The following is a 19,874-nucleotide window of genomic DNA, read 5'->3' as shown; positions in this document are numbered from 1 at the left end:
CGCAGGCAGGCTCCCTGCTTAGCAGAGAGCCGGATGCGGGGCTCTATCCCAGGACCCTGGGACCATGACCTGATCCAAAGGCAGAGACTTAACCCACTGAGCCACCCAGACGCCCCTAGCCTGTGGTATTTTGTTATCATCGCCCAAGTGGATTAAGGCACACGCGCGCACACGCACACACATGCACAAACACACATCTATTCATACACACGTGGATATATATGTGTATATTCTGTTTGTATATACATAGAGCTGCTGTAGCTACTTTCCATGCAAGGGTGTCTACTTTTGCTCCATGCACACTTGTCCGGAAACCATGTGGAGCATCTCCCCTCCGTTTCATTGTCGATTTCTAAAATGAATGGGCTCCCTCTGCTTCCCCTTCCCTTGCCGCTCGTTCCGTAGCTGCCTGCCGCCTGGACCTCATCCTGCTCGACACAGTCTGGCCTGCGAAGGGTCATCACCCTATTCAATAAACTCTCCCCAGTCCTCACTGCCTGGAGCTGCATCATTTCTTGTTCTCTCCCTCTTTTTTTTTTTTTTTTTAAGATTTTATTCATTTATTTGACAGAGAGAGAGATCACAAGTAGGCAGAGAGAGAGGAGGAAGCAGGCTCCCTGCTGAGCAAAGAGCCCGACTTGGGGCTCGATCCCAGGACCCTGAGATCATGACCTGAGCCGAAGGCAGACGCTTAACCCACTGAGCCACCCAGGTGCCCCCTGTTCTCTCCCTCTTGACTCTCTTCTCCATTAAAGGCTCCTATGAAAAAAGGAAAAAAAAAAAGACTGGTATGGCCTGCTCCCTGCAACACGAGAGGGTGAGGCCCGAGGCCCACGTCCAGCTTTGCCGCTCCCTGTTCGCAGGCCCTCTGGCTGCTCACATCCCAATGCGTGTTTCTTAGCTGGATGTCCCGCTGTGTCTTTAAGTCGAACATGCCAGAAATACAGCTCCTTATCTTCGACAAAGCCAGCTTCCCTAGCTTCTCATCTTCTGTCAATGACATCACCACCAGCCATGAAACCTGAGTCATCTTTGACTCCTTTCTTGACTTCACACCCACACTCACCTAGTCTTGTCGATTCTTTAAAAAAGAAATGGTTTGAACTTATGAAATATTTCAAACACATAGAAAGGAGCAGAAAATAAACACCTGTTTAACCACAGCTCAGACGTGACAAATCCTAATGTTTTGCCACACAGGTTTCAGAGTTTTTCTGTTTTCCTTAAATCTTTTGTTCTGCGGGACCCCTGGCTGGCTCCTTCGGAAGAGCGTCTGACTCTTGATCTCAGAGTTGTGAGTTTGAGCACTGCGTTGGGTGTAGAGAGGACTAAAATAAATAAAGTTAAAATAAATAAAATTTTTGTTCCAGTTTAAAAAAAAAAAATATATATATATATATAACGGTTTTGTTTCTTTAAGTTATCTCTATACCTAAGGCAGGGCTTGAACCCGTAGCCCTGAGATCAAGAGTCACGTGTTCCTCCAACTGAGTCAGCCAGGCGCCCCTGTTTCAGTTTTATTGAGCTGTAATTGACATACATCTCTGGATAAATTTAGGGTATAGGGCACAATGACTGGAGGTACGTATTTTGCAAAACGATTACCACGATAAGTTTAATTAATATCCATCTCACCATATAGTTATGAAAAAAAATTCCGAGTTTCTCAAGAAATAAAACAATGTTAATACAAAATGTCCTCTGTCCCTTTCCTCAGTCCTATTCTCCGCTCCCTTAGAGTAACCACTATCTAAATTCTATGTCCAACTTCCACACAAGGTTTGCTACTCTCACTACATATGCATTTATCTAGTAACAATCTATACTATTGTTTTGTGTATTTAAAAATTTTACAGAAATGGCATATTGTACCCAATGTCCTACAGATTGCTGTTGTAATTCAACAAAATGATTTAAAATTTTTTTAAAATTTAAATTAAATTTCATTAACATATAGTGTATTATTAGTTTCAAAGGTAGAATTTAATGATTCATCATTTGCACATAACATCAAGTGCTCTCCTTAATGCCCATCCCCCAGGAACCCCCATCCCCACCCATCTCCCCTCCAGCAACCCTCAATTTGTTTCCTGGAGTTAAGAATCTCTTGGGGTTCCTGGGTGGCTCAGTGGGTTTAGCGTCTGCCTTGAGCTCAGGTATGATCCCAGGGTCTTGGGATCAGGGCCCCACATCGGGCTCCCTGATCAGAGGGGAGCCTGCTTCTCCCTCTCCCTCTGTTGCTTCCCCTGCGTGGGCTCTTGCTCTTTCTGTCAAATAAATATCTTTCAAAAAAAAAATCTCTGGGGCACCCGGGTGGCTCAGTGGGTTAAGCTTCTGCCTTCGGCTCAGGTCATGATCTTGGGGTCCTGGGATTGAACCCCACATCGGGCTTTCTGCTCAGCAGGGAACCTGTTTCCCCCCCTCTCTCTGTCTGCCTCTCTGCCTGCTTGTGCTCTCTCTCTCTCTCTCTCTGTCAAATAAATAAATAAATAAATAAAATATTTAAAAAAAAATCTCTTATGGTTTGTCTCCTGCTCTGTTTTTATTTTTTCTTCCCTTCCCCTATGTTCATCTGCTTTTTCATCTATTTTTTATTTTATTTATTTACTTGAGAGAGAGAGAGAAAAAGAGAGAGCACACAAGCAGGGGGAGCAGCCAAGGGAGAGGGAGAAGCTGACTCCCCACTAAGCAGGGACCCCAATGCAGGGCTCCATTCCAGGACCCTGAGATCATGACCTGAGCCGAAGGCAGTCGCTTAACCGACTGAGCCACCCAGGCATCCCTGATCTGTTTTGTTTTTTAAATTGCACTTATGACTGAAATCATATAGTATTTGTCTTTCTCTGATGGAATTATTTCACTTAGCATAATACTTTCTAGTTTTATCCACATTGTTGCAAATGACAAGATTTCATTTTTTTCAATGGCTGAGTAATATTCCCTTGCATACATATACCACACCTTCTTTACCCATTCATCTATCAATGGACGTTTGGGACCCTAATGTTTATAGCAGCAATGCCCACAATAGCCAAAATATGGAAAGAGCCCAAGTGTCAATCAACATAGTGATTTTTGAGTGTTGTTCATATTAATACATGCATATATAGCTCATTCCTTTGAACTGTTGTGATTCCATTGTATGAATATGCTACAATTTATTTACCTATTCTACTGACTCACAGGTTTGTTTCATTTTTCACCATCGCTAATTATACTGGGGTGACTTTTTTTGAAAATAGGGAACGCGGTGCACTTGGCTGGCTCAGTCAATGAAGCCTGCGACTCTTGATCTGGGGGATGTGAGTTTGAGCCCCACACTGGATACAGAAATTACTTAAAAGTGAAATCTTTAGGAGCTTCTGAGTGGCTTAGTTGATTAAGCATTTGCCTTCCACTCAGGTCATTGTGTCGGGGTCCTGGGATTGAGCCCCGCATCGGGCTCCCTGTTCAGCAGGGAGTCTGCTTCTCCCTCTCCCTCAGCCCCTCTCCCTGTCCATGCACTCTTTCTCTCTCTCAGAGAAATAAAAAAAAATCTTTAAACAACAACAAAAATAAAAATTAAAAAACAAATAAATAAAATTGTTAAAAATAAAATATGGGACATTTCATGAATTTCTGTGCCATCCCTGCATGAGGCCATGCTAATCTTCTCTGTGTCGTTCCAATTTCAGTGTATGTATTACCCAAGTGAGCAGTGGAACAACCATTCTAGACATGTTTCCTTGTGTGCCCATGTAAGAGTTTCTCTGGAGTTGGTATAGCCGGAAGTAGCCTCACCTTTCCCATGAACTAGCAGTTTATGAAAATTCCTAATCATTGTTATGATTAGACTTCCTTCTAAAAGCATTCACATTCTATTCTCATGCTGAAGTATTTCATTATTCTGGGATTTATTTTTGTCCATGGTGCGTGGTAGTGATCTAACGTTATCAATGTCTTCCATTTGGACAACCAGTTTTTCCAGAACCATTTAATAAGCAGTCCATCCTCTCTCCTCTTATTTATAGAGTCACCTCAGTCATGTAGCAAGTCTCCATATATGAGTGCGTCTGTCCTTGTTTCTCTGCTCCATTCCATTGAGACTCTTATCTGTCCCTGTGCCAATACCACAATGTCTTGTTGCTATGTTTTCTTAAATTTTTTTTTAAAGATTTTATTTATTTATCTGACAGATGGAGATCACAAGTAGGCAGAGAGGCAGGCAGGGGTTCGGGGGAAGCAGGCTCCCCGCTGAGCAGGGAGCCTGATGCAGGGCTTGATCCCAGGACCCTGAGATCATGACCTGAGCTAAAGGCAGAGGCCTAACCCACTGAGCAACCCAGGCGCCCCCATTGCTGTATCTTTATAACAAGTCACCGTATCTGGTAAGGAAAATTCACTCTTATTGTTCTTAAGAATGTGGGAGTCTTTGACTCTTTTCTGAAGAGGGAGAGCGGGGAAGCAGCCTCTTCACTGAGCGGAGAGCCTGATGCGGGGCTAGATCCCAGGGCCCTGGGACCATGACCTGAGCCGAAGGCAGAGGCTTTAACCCACTGAGCCCCCCAGGCGCCCCTAGTTAGTTGTTTAATAGCTTTTGTCCTATTATGAATATTTTTTTCTATTTTATTTTTTGATTAGTCCTCCTTAGTGTATAGAATCCTCTTGAATTTATATATATGTACACACACACACACACACACACACACACACACACATATATATATATATATTTTTTTTTTGTCTTAAGTAAGCTCTAAGCCTAACGTGGGGCTTGAACTCATGACCCTGAGTCACACATTCCACTGACTAAGCCAGCCAGGCACCTCTGCTAGTAACTGTTTAGAAGAAAGTCTACTTATTATCATCCCATTCCATGCACATTAAAGGGCAAAAATAAATAAGCAAAAAAACCCATTAAAATCCAGAAGATGGTCTAAGTGAATATTTATCTGATCTCTAGAAGGGGAAGATTGTTCTATGTATGGGGGCAGGGAAGCAGGAGATTGATCATGTAAACCTCTGCAAATAAAAAGATTATGAATTAAAAGATTAACAATAAGCCAGGCACAAGAATAATGTCCTCATTGCACGATGATCTGATGCTCTCTCTGGTAATGAACACAGAAAGACCCTAACAGAGAAATGACGTGCGCAAGACGGATCTGTTCGCTAAGGGGGAGATAAATATAATGAAGGACTGAAAAGTTGTTCAGCCCCACTAAAAATCCCAGGAAGGTAAATTAAAACAATAATTAAATGTCATTTCTTGCCTATCAAATTAGCAAACATTTTTTTGAAGTGAGACTGTCAGAAACTTTTACTCGTTGCCCGTGCGGCTTTTCAGTAAAGCAACATGGGTGTTTGAAATACTCATTCATGGGGCGCCTGGATGGCTCAGTGGGTTAAGCCTCTGCCTTCAGCTCACGTCATGATCTCAGGGTCCTGGGATCGAGTCCTGCATCGGGCTCTCTGCTTGGCAGGGAGCCTGCTTTCTCCTCTCTCTCTCTGCCTGCCTCTCTGCCTACCTCTCTGCCTACCTGTGATCTCTCTCTGTCAAATAAATAAATAAAATCTTAAAAAAAAAAAGAAAGAAATACTCATTCATGGCTGCCCATCACCTTTTCAACAGTTTCAACATTTCTGTTAGGGTTGCCAGATTTAGCAAATACAAATCTAGGACACCTGGTTAACTTTGCACTTCAGATAAACAACAAATAATTCATTTTTTATTAACATATAACGTAGTACTTGTTTCAGGGGTACAGGTCTGTGAGTCATCAGGCTTACACAAATCTCAGCACTCACCATAGCAGACACCTGGTTAACTTTGCACTTCAGATAAACAACAAATAATTCATTTTTTATTAACATATAATGTATTATTTGTTTCAGGGGTACAGGTCTGTGAGTCATCAGGCTTACACAAACCACAGCACTCACCATAGCGCATACCCTTCCCAGTGTCCATCACCCAGTCACCCCATCCGTCCCCCCACCCCAGCGGCCCTCAGTTTATTTCCTGAGATTAAGAGTCTCTAACGGTTTGTCTCCCTCTCCAGTTTCCTCTTGTTTCATTTCTCCCTCCCTTCCCCCATGATCCGCTGTCTTGTTTCTCAAATTCCTCATACTAGTGAGATCATATGATAATTGTCTTTCTCTGATTGACTTCATTTCGCTCAGCATGACACCCTCCAGTCCCATCCACGTCGAACAACAAATCATTTTGAAGTGTAATGATGTCCCATCCATGTTCGGGATAGACTTGTATTTAGTATTATTCATCGTTTTTCTGAAATTTGAACTTAACCAGCATTTTATCTGGCAACTTCCATTTTTATATTTGTGGAAATTCCAAGTCTATATAAGCCCTTTCTCAGATTCTCAGTGTGTCTTGCCGCTAGCCTGTAAGCCGGTGACCTCAGCTTCGCTTTCAGGAGACTGAGATTTGACGGTGAGGGTGGTAATTAAACCAGACTCTGCATGGAGCTTCTCTTTTTGCTGACATGGATGATGAAAGGAGAGATTCTGCTTTTTTCTGGGGCTGGCGACAGTGTAGGGCAGTGGGGTTTTTTATAGTGAGGTTCAAAGCCGCCGTATATGTACAACTCTGGGATACGCCACTTACTTAGGCTGTGATCTGTTGCATCAAGCTTGTTCGCTGACCTGGTTTGGGGCATCTTTTCTGGCAGTTTAGATCTGGTTATTCAGTCCTGCCAACAATTTTGCGAAAAACTCAATATCCTTCGGTAATTTCCTTTTCGGCTTGACCTTCTAGAGTCAGCACCTATTGCTCCTGATTTCAAGAATCCTGACTGATCGGGGCCACCTGGCTGGTTCAGTCGGTGGAGCTTGTGACTCTTGATTTCGGGGGTGTGGGTTCGAGCCCCACCATGTAGAGATTCGTTACAAATAAAATCTTAAAGGGGCGCCTGGGTAGCTGAGTTGTTAAGCGTCTGCCCTGGGCTCAGGTCATGATTCCAGGGTCCTGGGGTTGAGCCCCGAATAGGTCTCCCTGCTCAGCGGGGAGTCTGGCTCCCCCTCTCCCACTCCCTCTGCTCGTGTTCCTTTCCTTACTGTGTCTCTGTCAATTAAATAAATGAAAATCTTTAAATGTGCATGTTGAGTCCCCATTCTAGGACATTTACTTAAGTGTACGCTCTGTACTGTGGATGAAAATTTGTGCACAAAGGTGTTCATCTAAGGGTTATTTAGAAAACAATCTAACTCAAACATCTAGTTCTAGAAACAGGGACTCGGTGCAATCATTAAACGGAATCGTTAGAGGAATATTTAAGGACATGGAAAATGCTATACTATTAACTGACAAAATCAAGATAAAAATGTACATATGTCTTATGATCTCTAGTGTGTAAAAACCAACCAAAAAAGGCAGGAAAAGAAGCTGGAAGAAAATACACCCAAATGGGGTTGCTCTGGGTTATCAGCTTACTTTTTTCCTGCTTTTTAAAAATACTTTTCGATTTGTTACAGCGTGAGTAGGAATTATTCTTGTAGGAGCGCCTGTTGGGGTCAGTGGGGGGAGCGTGGGACTCTTGATCTCAGGATTTAGAGCTGGAGCCCCACGTTGGGTGTAGCGATTACTTAAAAATAAAAATCTTTTTTTTTTAAAGATTTTATTTATTTATTTGACAGACAGAGATCACAAGTAGGCAGAGAGGCAGGCAGAGAGAGAGGAGGAAGCAGGTTCCCTGCAGAGCAGAGAGCCTGATGCGGGACTCAATCCCAGGACCCTGGGATCATGACCTGAGCCGAAGGCGGATGCTTAACAACTGAGCCACCTAGGCGCCCCACAACAGGACTTCTGGAAAAATACCCCAAGTGCCTTAGAGAAATATCTCACTTGGCTTCTCATTGTTTGCTTTTCGCTTGCTTAGTAGCCCCGGACTCCCTTCTGTCATCCATTTTTGGAAATCCCTCCTATATGAGGCAGAAAAATGTAGCGAGGCAGATCTCAATGTTATAATATGGCTAACAACGTGAACAAAATGCATCTTCTTGGAGTGTACATTTTTATTAGATGATGAGTAACTTTAAATGATATTTAAAAAAATTCTTTTGCGATCTCATTTTTAAGTCATCTCTATACCCATCATGGAGCTAGAACTCACAATCCCAAGGTCAAGAGACACATGCTCCACTGAGCCAGCCAGGTGTCCCAAATGGCATTTTTATATATTACAACGAACTTGGATATTTCATGTTTTATCCACATATTTCAAGTGGATAAATCACAATTTGCATGGATTTTTAAAGTAAAACCCAACTTCAGTGAAATTTTATGCTTACAGCACTCATATACCTCTACTTCGGAATATTTCTGTAGAAAAATGTGGCAAGTACAGAAGCGTATACTTCTGCTTCTCTCTTAGGTAGGCATCCAATTTCTCCCCATATCTGAGCCATATGGTTTCTTCACAGAACATCTCTGTCTGACTGTGTAGTCAGTCCAGGGGTCGGAGGGGGGCAGTAACTGAGAATAAGGCTCATTTCATTTAACAACTTGGCATTTATGTGGAGTCAAGAAGTTGTGATATGTGTGTGTGTATGTGTGTATATAGAATATATATACACATATATAACAATAATACATGCTATTATATATATTCAATTATACATATATATATTGGAATATTATTCAGCCATGCAAAATGAAGAACTCTTGGGCGCCTGGGTGGCTCAGTCGGTTAAGCATCTGGGATCGAGGCTCACGTCGGCTCAGTGGGGAGTCTGCTTCTCCCTCTGCCTCTCTCTCTCATGAATAAATAAATACAATCTTTAAAAAAATGAAGAAATCCTACCATTTGTGACACAGGTAAACCTTGAGGGCACTATTCTATGTGAAATAAGTCAGACAAAGAAAGACAAATACAGTACGAGCTTGTATGGGAAACCTAAAACAAAACAAAACAAACTCCAAACTCATAGGGGCTCCTGGCTGGCTCAGTTCAGTGGAGCCTGCGCCCCTTGATCTCAGGGTTGTGAGTTCAAGCCCCCCTCTCACAGAAAACCCAGACTCATAGAAAAGGAGGTCAGATGACAAATGCAGAATAGGGAATATAGTTAATAATATTGCAGTAGGGATGCCTGGGTGGCTCAGTCAGTTAAATGGACGATGCTCGATTTCAGCTCAGGTCACTGTCTTGAGGTCATGAGACCGAGCCCTGTATCTGACTTCGTGTGAGCAAGGAATCTGCTTAACATTCTCTCTCTCTGTCTTCCTCTACCCCCTCACCCTGCTTGTACTCTCTTTCTCTAAAATAAATAAATAAATCTTAAGATAATAATAATATTATAGTGGGGCGCCTGGGTGGCTCAGTGGTTTAAGCCGCTGCCTTCGGCTTAGGTCATGATCTCAGGGTCCTGGGATCGAGTCCCACGTCAGGCTCTCTGCTCTGAAGGGAGCCTGCTTCCCTCTCACTCTCTCTGCCTGCCTCTCTGCCTACTTGTGATCTCTGTCTGTCAAATAAATAAATAAAATCTTTAAAAAAATAATAATAATATTATAGTAATGTCGTATGGTAACAGATAGTGACTGCAATTATCGTGGTGAGCACATAAGTAATACATAGAACTGTTGAATCAATATACTGTGCTACTGAAACTAAACATACGATTTTGGGCTAATTATCCTCCAGTTAAAAAAAGAGATCAGGGCTACCTGACTGGCTCAGTGGGTGGAGACATGACTCTTGATCTTGGAGTTGCGAGTTTAAGCCCCACACTGGGCACAGAGCTTACTTTAGAAAAAAAGAAAGAGAGATAGATCAGATTTGTAATTACAGGTGGGGGCAAGAGTGAGGAGGAATTGAAGGAAGGTGGTCAAAATGTACAAACGTCCAGTTATGAAATAAGTAAGTACTAGGGACAGAATGTAACGGCGTGATGACCATGGTTAGCACTGTTGTGTGATAGAGAAATTCTTAAGGGACTGAATCCTATGAGTTCTCATCACAAGGAGGATTTTCCCCCTTTTTCCTTTTCTTCATTCTTTAAGATTCTTTTTTAATTTATTTTTATTTTTTTTTAAAGATTTTATTTTTATTTACCTGGCAGACAGAGATCAGAAGTCGGCAGAGAGGGAGGCAGAGAGAGAGGCAGAGAGAGAGAGGAGGAAGCAGGCTCCCTGCCGAGCAGAGAGCCCGATGCGGGGCTCCATCCCAGGACCCCGGGACCATGACCTGAGCCGAAGGCAGAGGCCTCAACCCACTGAGCCACCCAGGTGCCCCTCTTTTTTTATTTTTAAGTAATCTCTACACCGAACATGGCGCTCAAACTTACAACACCAAGATCAAGGGTCACACACTCTACCGACCGAGCCAGCCAGCCTCCCCTCTGTTCTTTTTATTGTGACTGTGAGAAGATGGATGCTAGCTCAACCTACTGTGGCACGCATCTCACAGTATGTGTAAATGAAGCCATCACGCCCTATGCCCTAAATTTATACAGTGACATATGTCAATTATTTTTTCTTTCTTCCTTTTTATTTTTTAAAGTAAGCTCTATACCTGAGGTGCCTGGGTGGCTCAGTCGGTTGGGCATCTGACTCTTGATTTCGGCTCACATTGTGATCTCGGGGTCGTGGGATCGAGCCCCACATTGGGCTCAGCGTGGAGTCGGCTTGTCCCTCTCCCTCTGCTCCTTACCCCTCCTCAAATAAATAATAAATCAATAATATCTTTTAAAAACAATAAAGAAATAAAGAAAGTAAGCTCTATGTCTAACATAGGCCTTGAACTCACGACCTGGAGATCAAGAGTTCTGTGCTCTAGTGACAGAGCCGGTCAGGGGCTCCGACGATTTTTTCAATAAAACTGGAGAAAAAGATTCATTCAACACAACTAAGTAAATGGGTAATAATGATTTGTTTTCCTCCCTCAAAGCTTGCACAAAGAGGTTTTTTCCCTTGCCTACATGGTTTATGTCCTCAAGTTCTTGTGCGAGACTGGGTAACAATGTTGTCTCTATTCAACTTTACTCGATATATGCCAGAAATCAAGTGTCATCCCAGAGGACTTTCTTATCAAGGCTTTCCAGATATATTCTATGATTGCAGAATCAGACCTAAATTCCAGCTTGTAGGTTCCTCTTCTAGAATCTCTTAAGCAAACCTTTGTCCTTTTGTAATATTTTCCTCCAAACCTTCACAGTGACCTTTGTTCCCTGAAGTGATTGCAGGGGATTTCGGGCTGAACTGTGAAAAACACTGAGATTTTAGGAGTGGAGGGTCGTGTAGAAACGCCAGTGGAACACACAGTGAGCCATTCATTTGTCCATTATTTTAACAATATTTATTAAGTATCTACTATATATCCAACAGTAAAAAGGAATTTTATTTTGCTAAGTTGTTCTTAAAAAAAGGGAAAAAAGAAGGCATCCCTTATGTATTAGGCACTGTTCTAGTTGCTGTGGATTCATTGATGAGCCAAACCTAACACCATCCCGACCCTCAAGGAGCTCTTATCCAGTGCAAGAGGTAGGTCTGAATTAAGTAAGCCACAATGCATGAATAATTATAACCAGAATAACATAAAGAGGCCTTCACAGCCCTCTCGGCTCTTCTCTGGCGTATGAACCAGAGTGCCTGGGATGTGGGATGATGATTCTTGTCTCTATCTTCTCCCTACAATAGAATTAGACATCTGCGTCCTTTGCTGTGCAACGTCACAGCACACCACACCCGGTAGTGTAAGTGGAATACAGTTCCCCATTCCATTGACTTTGACCTTAGTCCTATGTCTTATCTTGACCACAGACTCCATTTGGCCCGTATTCAATGTTCTGAGCCGAGGCTGTAAGAAGTGTTGTATTTTTGTATTTTGGCTTTTGTGTTCTTGCATTTGGGCTTCCTTCTCACAAGAGAGCAAGACTGGTCGTAAGTATCTGAGAAGTGTGGTGCGGCTTCTGCAGCAAAAGCAGCCAGCCTGTCAGTTCATGAATATTTATTGAATACCTACTATATGCCAGGCACTGGGCTAGGGCCCGGGATTAAGGGGTTAGCAAAACCTGACCATGTTCTCATGACAATCACACACTACCTCTTCCTCTTGTTTGGCTGACATATGCTTTTTTCTCATTCTTTCTGTTTCTTTCCTCCTTAAGGTGGAGCCAGCAAAATGGACCAAAGGACATGCCTGAAATCTCCATGTTGTTTGGTCTGGTCTTGAGTTTCCCCCTCCTGCCAATCCCCCAAGATTTTTTTAGCCTTTCTTGGGGCTCCTAAAACGGAGATATTACTATCAAATTTTCATTTCCAATGGCATGGAAAATCTGTCTCCTTTGGAAATGAAGGGTTTCCTTGCGGAGCCAGAAAAGATTGGAAACTAACCATATTTTAAAATTACTTTCCAGTAACTGAGTGCTTTCAAGATGTTTCGTAGATGGAAGCAGAGTGTGCCTAGGGCCTGGCTAGAAGCCCTCCCACCTTTGTTCTGTGAGCAGGAGACTTTTCATTGCTCCCCAAGCTTTGATAGAACTGATAGGGTCTCTGCTTGAAAGATACAAACTCGTTCAAAAGTTACAGCAGGGGCGCCTGGGGGAGGGAGGGAGGGGGCTCAGTCAGTTGAGCATCTGACTCTTGGTTTCGGCTCAGGTCGGGATCTTGGGCGGATCATGGGATCGAGCCCCATGTCAGGCTCTGCGCTCAGCGCAGTCTCCTTGTCCCTCTCCCTCTGCTCCTCCCCCTGCTTGTTCTCACTCTCTCTCTAAAAATAAATGAAAATATTTTTTAAAAGTTACAGCAAAAAGGGGCACCTGGGTGGCTCAGTTGGTTAAGTGGCTGTCTTTGGCTCAGGTCATGGTCCCAGGATCCTGGGATCCAGCCCCGCATCAGGCTCCCTGCTCAGTGGGGAGCCTGCTTCCCCCTCTCCCTCCGCCTGCTGCCCTGCCTACTTGTGATCTCTCTCTCTCTCTGTCAAATAAATAAATAAAACCTTAAAAAAAAAGAAAGGGGGTATTAGTTTCAGACCTGGTTCGAATCTCAACCCTTCCACTTAATAACCAGGTGATGTTTTGTAAGCTGCCTAACTTCTCTGAGCATCGGTTTCCTGATACCAACCTACATGGAACCTCTCTTGAAGTACTATTTCTAGGATTGAGATAATGCTCGCCATGGTGCCTGACCCATGGTAAGTGCTCAGTGATTGGTAACTGTCTCCACTGAGAATTCATATATGTTGTCTGTGGTCAGAGAGATCTAAGGGGCATGGCCAGGATTTGCAACCACATCTGTTATTTTAAGCTTTGATATTGAGAAACCATTCCAAAATTAGAGAAAAGTTGCAAAAATAAGAATGGTACAGAAAATTCCTATTACTATCTTTACAGCTCATTGGTACTTGTTCTCTTTCTGTGTGTTCATACTCTTCTGACCCATTTGAGAAGTTACGTAATGTACGACCTATTACCCCTAAATATTTCAGTGTTTATTTCATAATTTAGGGATATTCTCGGAGGGCCTGGATGGCACTGTCAGTTAAGCTTCCCACTCTTGGTTTCAGCTGAGTTCGTGATCTCAGGATTATGAGATCAAGCCACGAGTCCGGCTCTGTACTTCGCTCAGAGTCTGCTTGAGGAGATTCCCTCTCCCTCTCCCCTTGCACGTGCTCTCTCATTCTCAAATAAATAAATCTTTTTTAGAAAAAAGAATGGGGATATTCTTTTCCTTGACCACAGTAACGAACTTCATTGAATTTAATATCGATACAATTTTATGTAATCTGTCATCATGTTCCGATTTTGTCAACTGACCCAGCGATGTTCTTTATAACGTTACCCACCCTCCGCGATAGGCTCCAGTCTAGGATCAGGTACGCATATAATGGTGTTGTCTCTTCAATCTCCTTTAATCTGGAAACACTTCCACAGGCTTTGCTTTTATAACATTGACATTTTTTAAAGGTTTTTTTTTTTTTAATTGTCTAAATAATCTCTACCCCGTACGCGGGGCTCAAACCCGTGACCCTGAGATCAGGAGTCGCATGGTCTACCAACTGGGCCAACCAGGCGCCACACAACACAGGCATTTTTGAAGAATACCATTCTCGTGCCCCTCTTCCCCCCCCCTTCAACAGAACATTCCTTATTTGGGGTTTGGTTGAAGTTTCCTCACTATTAATTCAGGTCATCACCTGGCATCACCTGGTCCCAGCTGGAATCTAATGACGGTGATGCTGGGTCCTACTCAGGGTCTCAGGTCTGGAGACACGTGGCCATCTGCACCACACAGGTGGTGGTAATTTCGATCACTCGGGGAAGGTGTGGTTCCATTTCTTCCCTGTATAATTATTGTTTTACTGTGCAGTGAACAAGCGCTTTGTGGGGTAATGCTTTATGACCATGCAAATATCCTACTCCTAATCAAAAGCCATTGATGACCCTTGTCTGATATTTAATGTGCTGGTTGCAAAATGCTGATTTTCCAACTCCCACATGCCTTCGCTTCACCAGCTGCATTCACAGTAAATGAGAGCCCTCTCTCCTAGTCTATTTTGTTTAGTTAGTTATTCAGTTCCGTTTCTTATTGGTACAGACTCATGGCGTTCTATTTTTCCAATGTTTCATAATTTATTACTGTACTGAATTATTTTGATTCTCAGTTTGTCACAGATTTGGCCGACGGCCCTGTCAAGCTGGTTCCTGTCCTTGTGGCATACCCCAGTCATTTATTTTGAGCACTTCCTTAATTTCTGGCATAACAGTGTGTTCCCGGCTTATCTTGTGCCTACCTTGCCCGGTCCCGAAATCAGCCATTTCTCCAGGAGCTCTGTGAGTCCAGTTTGTGACTCTTTCTTTTCTTTTTCTTTCTTTCTTATTTATTTACTTGACAGACAGAGATCACAGGTAGGCAGAGAGGCAGGCAGAGAGAGAAGGGGAAGCAGGCTCCCCGCTGAGCAGAGAGCCCGATGTGGGGCTCGATCCCAGGACCCTAGGATCACGACCTGAGCCGAAGGTAGAGGCTTTAACCCACTGAGGCACCCAGGCGCCCCCTTTTTTATTTTATTTACTTATTTTTTTAAAAGATTTTACTTATTTATTTGACAGACAGATCACAAGTAGGGAGAGAGGCAGGCAGAGAGAGAGGAGGAAGCAGGCTCCATCCTGAGCAGAGAGCCCGATGCGGGGCTCGACCCCAGGACTCTGGGATCATGACCTGAGCCGAAGGCAGAGGCTCAACCCACTGAGCCACCCAGGCGCCCCTTTATTTATTTTTTTAAAAAAAATATTTTATTTCTTCAGTTGAGAGAGAGAGAGAAGAAGAAAGAGAACGCACAAGCAGGGGGAGAGGCAGAGGGAGAGGGAGAAGCAGGCTCCTCGATGAGCAGAGAGCCCCATGCAGGGCTCAATCCCAGGACCCCAGGATCATGACCCGAGCTGAAGGAAGACGCTTAACCGACTGAGCCACCCAGGCGCCCCCGTTTATGGCTCTTTCCATCACACCACAATGGGGTCTGCCCTGCCAACACCATGTTTGTGAGATTTTTATGGGAAGGTGCCTTTCGAGGGGCCAACATAATTAATTTCTGGGGAGTGATGGGAGGCAAGGTTGATTAGAAAGTTGTCTAGAGAGCTGAGATTTCTTGTGGCAAGCAAACGGAAATCACTGAAAGTTCCTGATCAGAAGTCTCAATTGGAAATCCCAGGAAGAAAAATGTGAAGGGCTGGTTTGGTGAAGATCGACGTTTGTGGCTGGGGATAGACTGTTTGGACATGGCATTGTCAATCAAGTATATTCTTTTTTTCTCCCCCTCTCAAGAGTTTTATTTTCTCGCCCTCTCAAGAGCCCCAACGTGAGGGCTCAAACTCACAGCCCTGAGATCAAGAGACACACGCAGCCCTGGCTGAGCCAGCCACGTGCCCTGACAATCAGGTATATTCTTGGTTTCCTCAAATGGAATAAAAAGAACATTCTGTAAAACACCTCTCTCATAATTTCCTTGTGTAATCTAGTAGCACAACAGCTAAAATAAAGGAAACCAACAGAAATCCCTGTTTTGTTTTTGTCTGTGTAACATCACTGAATCACTTTTTTGTGTGGTGGGTGGGATGTTGCGAGGGGGGTCAGGACTAAACGCAAAGAATACAGGCAACCGTTTGGAGTCTCATCTCCTTTCTCTGGCTACCCTCTAGTGGACATGAAGTGAAATGACACAATGGCTTGAAGACTAAACAACCAGCTAGGTGAGCTGGGTGTTGTGGTCACCAGCTAGACCTGCAAGGACTTGAAGTACCATTGTGTCCAATCCCTTCTTTCGCAGATAGGGAAACTGAGGTCTGGGAGGGAGGAAGCTACTTGCTCAGTCATAAAGCTAAGGCAGAGTCAGAATATACTCTGTTTCCTCGTATCCACCATCATTTTAAAGAAATCCTTGAAACTTTTCCGTTTAAAAAACAAAACAAAACGCAACTTAGTCCGGTTGAAAGCAGAAGAACTGATTTAAATGTTGTAGTACCTTGTCATCCAATATATGTTTTTCAGAAATCCCATTTGACTTATTTAATTTCCTTTAAGGAGGCTCCACGCCCAGCACGGGGCTCGAACTCACGACCCCGAGATCAAGACCTGAGCTGAAATCAAGGGTTGGACTCTTAACCGAGTGAGCCACCCAGGCGCCCCCAGAAATTTAGTTTTAGGAATGGAGGGGCAATTACTAGTTATTCCAACATACTGTATATCCCATCCCATTCCAATTTTTTTCTTTTTTAATAACAGCTTTATTAAGATACATTTCATAGATCATAAGATTCATACCATAATAATTTGATAGCTACCACCATTTCTTTAACAAACACATAGACAAGTTTCTTTAACAGTTGAAAACCATTGGTTCTCTTTTTCTCCTTGAATATATACAGTAGTCCCCCTCAACTGTGTTTCAGTTACCTGCGGTCGACACTGTCCAGAAGCAGATGTTGCTCTATCTGACACGTTGTCAGAAGGTCACTAGTAGCCTAAAGTTACATCACCATGCTGATGTCATTCCCACCTCTGCGTCTCATCACGTAGGCATTTTCTCATCTCCCCTCATCACAAGAAGGGTTGAGAGAGGCCGCATGCACATAACTTTCATTACAGTTTATTCCTATAATTGTGTAGTTCATTAATTATTATTCTTAATCCCTTACTGAGCCTTATTAATAAATTATACTTTATCAAAGGTATGTTTGTATAGGAAAAAATAGTGTATATACTGGGTTCATTACTATCTGCATTATCAGGCATCCAGTGGGGACCTTGGGACATATCCCCCACGGATAAGGGGGGATGGACTGTACTTCCTTTCCCTTCCTCTTTGTGTCCTAATGCCATGCATCTTTATTCTTGAAAGTGTTTGTATTGATCATCCCGTCGTACTTCCGTGCAGCACAGACAGATACACACGTTAAACTTGTATTTTTCATTTCCTGTGACTGTAGTGCTCTAAATGCTTAACACCGCTCTTGAAGCGAGTTAGTCTTACAGTTTTGTTGCCGCACACTTGATCAGTTTTAGCCAGTAACTATTAAACATGAGAAGTAAATTTTTTTTGAAAGATTTTACTTATTTACTGGAGAGAGAGGCAGGCAGAGGGAGAGGGAGAAGCAGGCTCCCTGCTGAGCAGCAAGACTGACTCAGGGATGGATCCCAGGACCCTGGGATCATGACCTGAGTCGAAGGTAGACGCTTAACCGACTGAGCCACCCAGGCCCCCGAGAAGTAAATTTTTATTGGAAGTACAGCTCTAAATGAGGTGTATGGGACGATATTTAAATTAGTTCATATTTCTGTGGATGACTCTTCTTTACAATTTTTTTAAAGATTTTATTTATTTATTTGACAGAGAGAGATCCCAAGTAGATGGAGAGACAGGTAGAGAGAGAGAGAGAGAGGGAAGCAGGCTCCCTGCTGAGCAGAGAGCCCGATGCTGGACTCGATCCCAGGACCCTGGTATCATGACCTGAACCGAAGGCAGATGCTCAACCCACTGAGCCACCCAGGCACCCCTGCGGATCACTTTTTCTTACTGTTAAAAGGAGACGGGGTTCAGCCTCAATTTTATTCCTATTTTTCTTTCCTTTTATAGATATAAGCATTGAGGAACCTTATTCACAATTTTCAGTAGGTGACAATTTTGCTAGAACTATGCCACTCAGTTCTTTGAACCCTTTCCAAGTATATATAAAGAACGCAGTGATGTATTATCAAAGCTAGTTTTGCAAAGGAAGCTCCACACCCCATGTGGGCTTGAACTCACAGCCCCGAGATCAAGAGTCTCAGGCCCTACCGACTGAGCCCGGTGGGACTGAGCCCCAGACGAGGAATTCCTTCAATTTTCCATGAGCAAAGCATCAGAAACCACCAGACTGGTCCCCGGCACCAGTATTTGGAATCGTCCTTCTGTTTGTCTGTAGGGAGCTTTTTCTGCCCTGGGGCCAGTCCCTGCAGTAAGTCTTGGGTTGGAGGAGAAGCAGGATTTTCTCTTGTCTGTCAAGGGGAGAGACAGGTGCTCCGGAAAGGAGAGTCTTCATGCTGCCTCTTCCTCAGACAGAGGGATTTTAGGAACTCCGAGAACATATGAAGGTGGAGGCATGTGTCCTTCCCAGCAGCTGCAACCCAGGAGTTCCAAGATTTTACGGCTTCCTGGAATGGCTTGGCGAATTTGTAAAGAAGCAGATTCTGGGGCTGGTTCCTTGTGATGCTGAATCTGGAGCCCCCCCCCCCCCCCCCCCCCCCCGACCGCCGCCTTCCCAAACGGTGCGCCTTGTCTGGGCTTGACACTCGCTAGAGTTCAAGAGGCAGAGGACAGTTTGCTCCTGAGCTGCAGGCATGCAGAGATACCCAACCACTTGGGGTCCTTTTCGCTTAGCTCAGGGTCAAGGGCAGGGCTCTGCATGAGGCTCAGGTAGCTGCCTAGTGGGCTCCATGAGGGCCACGTTAAGTCCCAGGGGAATGAACAAACCAACAGCAATTCATGCATGCTGGCCGCTGGCAAAATCCTTCCCTAAACAGCCCGTCCTCCACCCTCCCCACACCCTGCTCCTTGGACACCCCGCTCTTTGGTCGCCGGGCAGGTGGCAGCTTCTCTGAGGTTAGTCATGCACCATGATGGGTCCCCAGGCCAACGGTAGGCTGTGTGTCTCTCGGGAATGGCTGGGACGGCATTAGGCTGGTGTCGGCTTGCTGTGCCTGTGTGAGCCAGTCATTAAAGCTGCAAGCCATGTGTTCAAGAGTCCTAGTTACGATGTACATTGCAAAAAAGAAAAAGAAAAAAAAATTTAATTGCAGCAAAATAAAACTATAATAAAGACGAAGGTAAAAAAAAGTACTCAGGACATGTCCCTTCCTAATTTTTTCCTCATTTTTGCTCTTGTGATTATTTCCATCAATCACCTCTGTATGGTGGAAATGCCACAGAAAAGTGCTCTGCCGGTGCCTCTGCTCCTTGCGCGTTGGGGTTGGGTCGCTGGTAGACAGAAAGGGGCTCCAGTGAGCATATTTACACAACAAAAATGGCAAATGCTAAAAAAAAAAAAAAAAAGGCAAATGCTGTGAATCAGGGCTCGCTTTTAGAGCGCCATCCGCCATCCGTTCAAGCCCTTCTCTGCAGGCCCACCCCTGGTTGTTGGCCTTGGGCAAATCGGTGGCCTTGCCTGTCTGCCTCTTAGCATTTACCAAATTGAGTTAGTTCCTTGAACTTCCATTCCTAGCTCAGGGATTTTTTTTTTTTAAAAGATTTTATTTATTTATTTGACAGACAGAGATCACAAGTAGGCAGAGAGGCAGGCAGAGAGAGAGAGGAGGAAGCAGGGTCCCCGCTGAGCAGAGAGCCCGATGCGGGGCTCGATCCCAGGACGCTGGGATCATGACCTGAGCCGAAGGCAGAGACTTTAACCCA

General features: G+C 44.0%; 1 non-coding gene across 1 annotated transcript; it reads right to left on the bottom strand.

The window, feature by feature from the left end:
* Positions 1 to 3,592: 3,592 nt before the first annotated feature.
* On the bottom strand, positions 3,593 to 3,696 carry LOC123935683. Its single transcript, XR_006816967.1, has one exon. It is a non-coding gene; the product is annotated as a U6 spliceosomal RNA (small nuclear RNA).
* Between the last annotated feature and the right edge of the window lie 16,178 nt (positions 3,697 to 19,874).

Source organism: Meles meles, chromosome X, assembly GCF_922984935.1.
Source record: "Meles meles chromosome X, mMelMel3.1 paternal haplotype, whole genome shotgun sequence".
Lineage (NCBI taxonomy): Eukaryota > Metazoa > Chordata > Mammalia > Carnivora > Mustelidae > Meles > Meles meles.
This window is presented reverse-complemented; position numbering and strand designations above follow the sequence as displayed.